This window comes from Cnephaeus nilssonii (genome assembly GCF_951640355.1).
Source record: "Cnephaeus nilssonii genome assembly, chromosome: 4".
Lineage (NCBI taxonomy): Eukaryota > Metazoa > Chordata > Mammalia > Chiroptera > Vespertilionidae > Cnephaeus > Cnephaeus nilssonii.
Genome location: NC_137075.1, coordinates 34,093,561 through 34,099,851, shown reverse-complemented (window position 1 = coordinate 34,099,851; position 6,291 = coordinate 34,093,561). Strand labels below are relative to the sequence as shown.

The window sequence follows — 6,291 nt, the reverse complement described above, 5'->3', positions numbered from 1 at the left end:
TCAAAACCAGGAAGTTTTATCTACATAAAAACATACATTATGTATATTCACTTATATTTATACTAGAGATCCGGTGCACGAAATTCATGCACGGGTAGGGTCCCTAAGTGGGGTGATCTGTGGGGCGACTGGTGGGGTGATCGTGGGGCCCCGCTCACACCTTCCTTGGCCTGGCACTGCCCGCTCACTGGCCCTGCCCCCTACCACCGGTCACTGTCTGTGGGGTGACCTGCGGGGTGATCAGGGCCTCTGCTCACACCTGCCTTGGCCTGGTGGTGCCCACTCACATGCTCCACCTTCCTGCTGTGGTCCTGCTCTCATTGGTGCCCATTGGGGCCCGCATTACCTCTACTGCCGCTCACTGCCATTGCCATGTCACTGATGCCCACCATGTTCCACGCTGCCCCCTGCTGGTCAGCGCACATCTAACTCCTGGTGGGTCAAACTCCTGCCTGTGGTGACAATTTGCATATTAGCCTTTTATTATATAGGATATTGATCTTATATTCTTCACCACAGCTGTCTTTATAAATCTTTAAAGGTTTGAGATTTGGAAGAAAGATCCGATTTATTTGTAATTCCAGAGGAACAGAGAGTTAAAATCACAGGAAAGGAGCTCCACTTCTGGAAATGAGGTATTCTTGGTTTTCCAGGGACCATTTCTCATGACCAGTTCTTTAGGTTACCTTTCTGTTTGTTCCTTAGTAAACACAGGCGACATTAACTTTCCACTAGATTTATTTTCACTGAAGTAATTAATAAAGTTTCAAGAAAATAAAGTGGACAAGAAGGGGTTTTGGCAGAGAAAGATAATTCTGGAAGTTCACAGGACTGAGGGACATTATCAATGTCTTGAGGAAAGAACATTGTATTGGAGTTTGGAAATAAAGTGATAGGTTATGGAATTTGAGCCAGCAATGGCTAGGGAAGTAGGAGTATATGCTAGAGGAGTGGGCCTATACTTTAGATGAAATTCCGTTAAAGATATGAAACAGTAATTGCATTTTAGGATATATCACCTGTTTTGATATGAGAAAATGAAGGCACTTTAAGAATAAACATACATGTGTTTATATTTTCTGAATCTGCATCCTGATGTTTTCTCAGATGCTGTATTCTTTCAATATTTTGAAGAATATAAACCATAGCATTGGAAAATATTTCTTAAAGCATGTCAGATTTCTCATTGCAAATCAACCCAATCTATGGGTCAAATTGTTTCCTATAGTTGAAATATAATAACACATAGAAAATATCCCCCTACTCCCTTATCATTTAGATTAAATGTTTTACTTTTCACCATGGTCATTATTGATGGAAGATGCCTCATTTTGACTGTTGGTACTGTCAGTTCTCTGGGAATAGCAAGGTCACAGGCAAGACCAGCTTAGAGGCGCAGCGTGAGCAAGTAGGCACTTGAAATATCGAGTGATCTCCGCCCTTGTGCTCTGCTGTTTGACTTACATGTTCTTTTTTAAAAGAGTTTTTATTCATAACAGAAAATAGTGATGGCAGATTTAGCTAAAAAGGAATGTTTTATATTTTCATTGTTGATGAGACTGCTTCCCTGATTTCAAACATGTAAACCCAAGCCATCGTTGAACAAATACCAGCAACATCTGCCTCCATACAACATATTAACAATGACTCAGTAGCGTGCAGGGATAGCAATCTTGATCTCTACATTCTTACTTAATCTCTGGTGTAAAAGCTAATTTGTTTCACTTATTGCTGCCTTTGCATGTCTGAGTCTCTCATAGGAAACTGGGTAAGAACATTTAACAGCAAGTTCAGTAGTTGTGAATGTAACCACTAGATGGCAGTGCACCTCTGCTGATGCAGGGCATGGGGAGGGTGCATTTTAGTGGATTCTGAATGATGGGCTTTGGCAGAAGCACAGTCTTTTTCTTACTGGCTGGGTAGAATGTGAGCAGGCCCTCTGACTGTCAGAGGAAAGGAGGGATAACTTGACAACAGCAGTAGCTCCCCTGGCTGTGATTGCAGGTCCACAACTGTCCCTGAGTGGGAAGAACGATGAAGACGTCCACTGGAGCTTTGTTCATGTTCCTGTGGCTGCAGCTGGACTGTGAGTTGAGGGTTCATGGGAAACAATATATTAGTGGGTATTCTTTAGAAGTAACACTGGCTTTATTCAGGCTTCCTTAGTTACTGTGGAAAAAGAAAATCTGAAGCATAATGATCTGGTTACTCTTTCTCTGACTCTTTCTTTCTGCACAGGGGTCAGCCATGGAGAGAAAGTGGATCAGCATTCTTCCACCCTGAGTGTCCAGGAGGGAAACACCGCTGTTATCACCTGTTCTTATTCGGACAGTGCCTCAAACTACTTTCCTTGGTATAAGCAAGAACTTGGAAAAGGTCTCCAGTTCATTATAGACATTCGTTCAAATAAGGATAAAAACCCAGTTGAAAGACTCACTCTTTTCTTGAATAAGACGGCCAAACATCTCTCCCTGCACATCGCAGCCACCCAACCTGGAGACTCAGCCGTCTACTTCTGTGCAGCGAGTACACATTGCTCCCCAAACACCTGCATCCTGTACACAAACCTGCTAGTGGGGCAGACCTCTCTGCCTGGGACAGACCATCAAGCACAGCATTTGTGAAATTGTCTGCAAGTGGAAATTGTCTGCAAGTTGTATGTTAAAAATACATAATAGGAAGGTTAGTTTCAAGATGACCTAGGACAGTGGTCGGCAAACTCATTAGTCAACAGAGCTAAATATCAACAGTACAACGATTGAAATTTCTTTTGCGAGCCAAATTTTTTAAACTTAAACTTCTTCTAATGCCACTTCTTCAAAATAGACTCTCCCAGGCCATGGTATTTAGTGGAAGAGCCACACTTAAGGGGCCAAAGAGCCACATGTGGCTCACGAGCCGCAGTTTGCCGACCAGGTCCTAGGAAGTGTTAGAACATTTTGTTCTATGACTGTTGCATAATGTTCAAATTGAGGCTTTAAAGTGACTTTACATTTGCTATTTAGATATCTCTCCTATAAAACTCCTTAGTCTCAATACCATAATACTTATTAAAGATAATATTGTGTTTTGAAAATGGCATTTATTTTTCTGATTTTAAATCATTATACAGGGTGGGGTAAAAAGTAGGTTTACAGTCGTGAGTACACTAAACAGAGTTTATCCTTTTATTATAATTTACTAATTATTGTATTATTTATTTGTATTACAATTGTAAACCTACTTTTGCCCCACCCTGTATTTCAAATATAGAAAATATATAAATACAAAATATAAAATCAATAATTCTGTATTTAGATAATGTTGCAAATATTTGGATTATTCTATAAATTTTAATTGTTATTAGATTCATGATTTTTTCACCTCTTATATCCTGCATTAAGCATTCCCTGTTTCATCAAGTCTTTTCAAACATCTGCTTTTAAATAGGTCTGTGAGTGATTGTAATAAATTTAATTTCCTATATTAATTTTCTTCTATAATTGTGGCTAATTGGGACAGTCCTTTCTATGTGCTCTGACCACTTTTTTGTTAAAGAAAATGTGACTTGGTTTTCTTATAGAGCCCAGAGATTCTATATTTTATTTATGTTTTCGGACCAGATGTGATTTTAGAATGTGAGCTTAAGGTTAAACTCACAAATCTATTCTCTTTTACCAAATTATATATGTATCTGTTCACATTTACTTTCTCATAGAATTTAAAGACAGACTTGTGTTTTATTCACTGTTATAGCTATAGTATCTAGCACAAACTTTTTCACATAATTGATTATTAGTAGATGCTTGTTAAGGAAAGGGGAATTCTGCTATTGATTCATAATTTTCCTTAAGCTTTGTGATAGAATTAAATTTGTAAAATGATTGGTGAATAACAAATCTTTTTAATGTATATATTTGATTATCCATTGTTTAAGAACAAACTATTTCTTTCCACTGATATCTTTGTCATACTAGATAAAGCTTCATTATTTTAAGATAATTAAATTTATTCCTAGGCTTGTAATACCCCCCCATTTTTATTGAAATCTTACTTTATGAAGTTTATGGGAATTTTATTTGTATGTATTGATCAGCCACATTACTATTATTAGTGGATTGAACAAATGCATTGGGCTAATTTAGAGACAGCTCGTTACAAATCTCCCTGCCTCATCTTCATGTTTTGACTGAATGAAAATTACTAACCACAAACTTCTTTTTTTAAAAAAATTTATCTTTTCTAGTGTTATAGATAAATCAATGGAATGAAAGATATTGCATATATAATCAGTTCTTGAATTTGCCCACCCCTGGTCAAGTGTAGGCTATTTTTGAGATCTCTTATATTATTCTTAAGGATGGACATAACTAGCTATTGCTATGGTGAGATGATTCCTCTGACTAAGTTTTGTTTTGTTTTAGCTAACCATTTTGTTCTTATAAGGAAAGTCATCAGATTAAATTAGGTTTACAACATGTGAACAAAAAAGGCCAGTATTGTTGCCTAACACCTCAATGGTTGGGTTTTATTATTTCCCTCACTATAACCACTAGCACCAGTCTAGTAAAAGCAAGATTTTTTTTCTTGATTGCTACATTCTCTCTGAGACTGATTGAGGAACAGAGATGTATGGCTTCTATTTTATTGGATTATTCTTCTTAAACCGAGTTAGAAGAGAAAGAGAGAGGGTGAAATTACTATGGAATAACTTATTTGAAAATTTATTTGAAGCAGGGGTGGGGAACCTTTTTATTTCTGCTAAGGGCCATTTGGGTATTTATAACATCATTCGTTTAATATAACTCACTTAATATAAATTGATGTAGCTATGAAAAAAGCTCCTAGATTTATTGAATTTCAAGTCCTGCCCTCAGCTCTTTTGGCAGGACCAGACCAAATGATTTCCTGGGCCTTATACAGCCCGAGGGCTGGATGTTACCCACCCCTGATTTAAAGGAAGAAAAAGAAATGCTCTAGCCAGAAGTGCAGAGTCAGTACATACTTAGACACACTCAAGCTTTAAATCTTCACCGTAGTAGGTGTATTTTTTTCTACCATCTCCGGTCAATTTACTACAAACTTCTCTCTCTCTTGATCCTGCAAAGCCAAGCTGGGTGCTGACAACCTCCCTTTTGCTTGCTTTCCCTAGGACAGTGTTGATTGCTCAAATTTATGTGGTTTCATCTAGTTCTATAGCGTGGAGCCCCTTCTGTGTATGCTCACTAGCCATTTGCAAAAGATCTTTTTAAATATGTATTAAGTTTATTGGGGTGACATTGATTAATAAAATTCTATAGGTTTCAAGTGTGCAGCTCTATATCATCTGTATATTGCATCGTGTGTTCACCATTCTAAGTCAAGTCTGTTTCAAACACCATATATTTGAAACCCGTTACCGTCTTCTATTTCCCTCCCACCCACCCCCCTTTTTCATTCCTCCTGGTAAATGCCATAATGTTGTCTGTGTCTATGAGTTTTTGTTGTTGTTGTTTTTGCCTTTTTGTTTTATATCCCAAAGTTTTAGATCTCATATGAATGAAATCATATGGTCCTTAACTTTTTCTATCTGACTTATTTCACTTCCCTTGATATTCTCAAGATCCATCCATATTGTCACAAATGGCAGTATTTCATCTTTTCTAATGGCTGAATAGTATTCCTTGTATATATGTACCACATCTTTATCCAATCATCTATCTAAGGACACTTTGATTGTTTGCATGTTATAGCCACTGTGAACAAAGCTGCAATGAAAATAGGGGTACATATATCTTTATTGAATAAATGTTTTCAAAATTTTCAGATAGATACCCAGAAGAGGGATTTCTGGGTCATATGGTCACTGATTGCTTAATTTTCTGAGGAACCTCCATACTGTATGCCATAGTGGCTGTATCAATTTGTATTCCCACAGTGTATGAGGGTTCCTTTTTCTCCACAACTTCTCCAACACTTGTTGTTTTTTTGTCTTGTTGATAATGGTCATTATAACAGGTGTGAGGTGGTATCTCATTGTGGTCAGGGGTTCACTCTTGTTGCCCTCCTGTGTGCCCTGGTAGCTGGGTGGGATAGTGTGTTGGTGAGGCTCTGAGTTTTGGGGGTGCTGGTGGGTCAGTTGTGGGGTTCCATGGGCAAGGTGTCCTCAGCAGCTTGTGGGCAGGTTCCTGATGGCATCTGTGTGGTGGTTAATAGGATCTGTGTCCCATTACTGCCCACTGAGATCCCTGGCTAATGTTCTCCCAGGAGCTCCCCATTTCCTGTTGGGGCAGCACACTTCAGTATTCTGGTGAAGCAAGAAAGAGGTGTGTC

General features: G+C 38.3%; 1 gene segment (V, D, J or C); it reads left to right on the top strand.

The window, feature by feature from the left end:
• Positions 1-2,034: 2,034 nt before the first annotated feature.
• LOC307097660 (T cell receptor alpha variable 13-1-like) lies at positions 2,035-2,624 on the top strand. The segment is given in 2 exons: positions 2,035-2,086; positions 2,239-2,624.
• Positions 2,625-6,291: the final 3,667 nt, after the last annotated feature.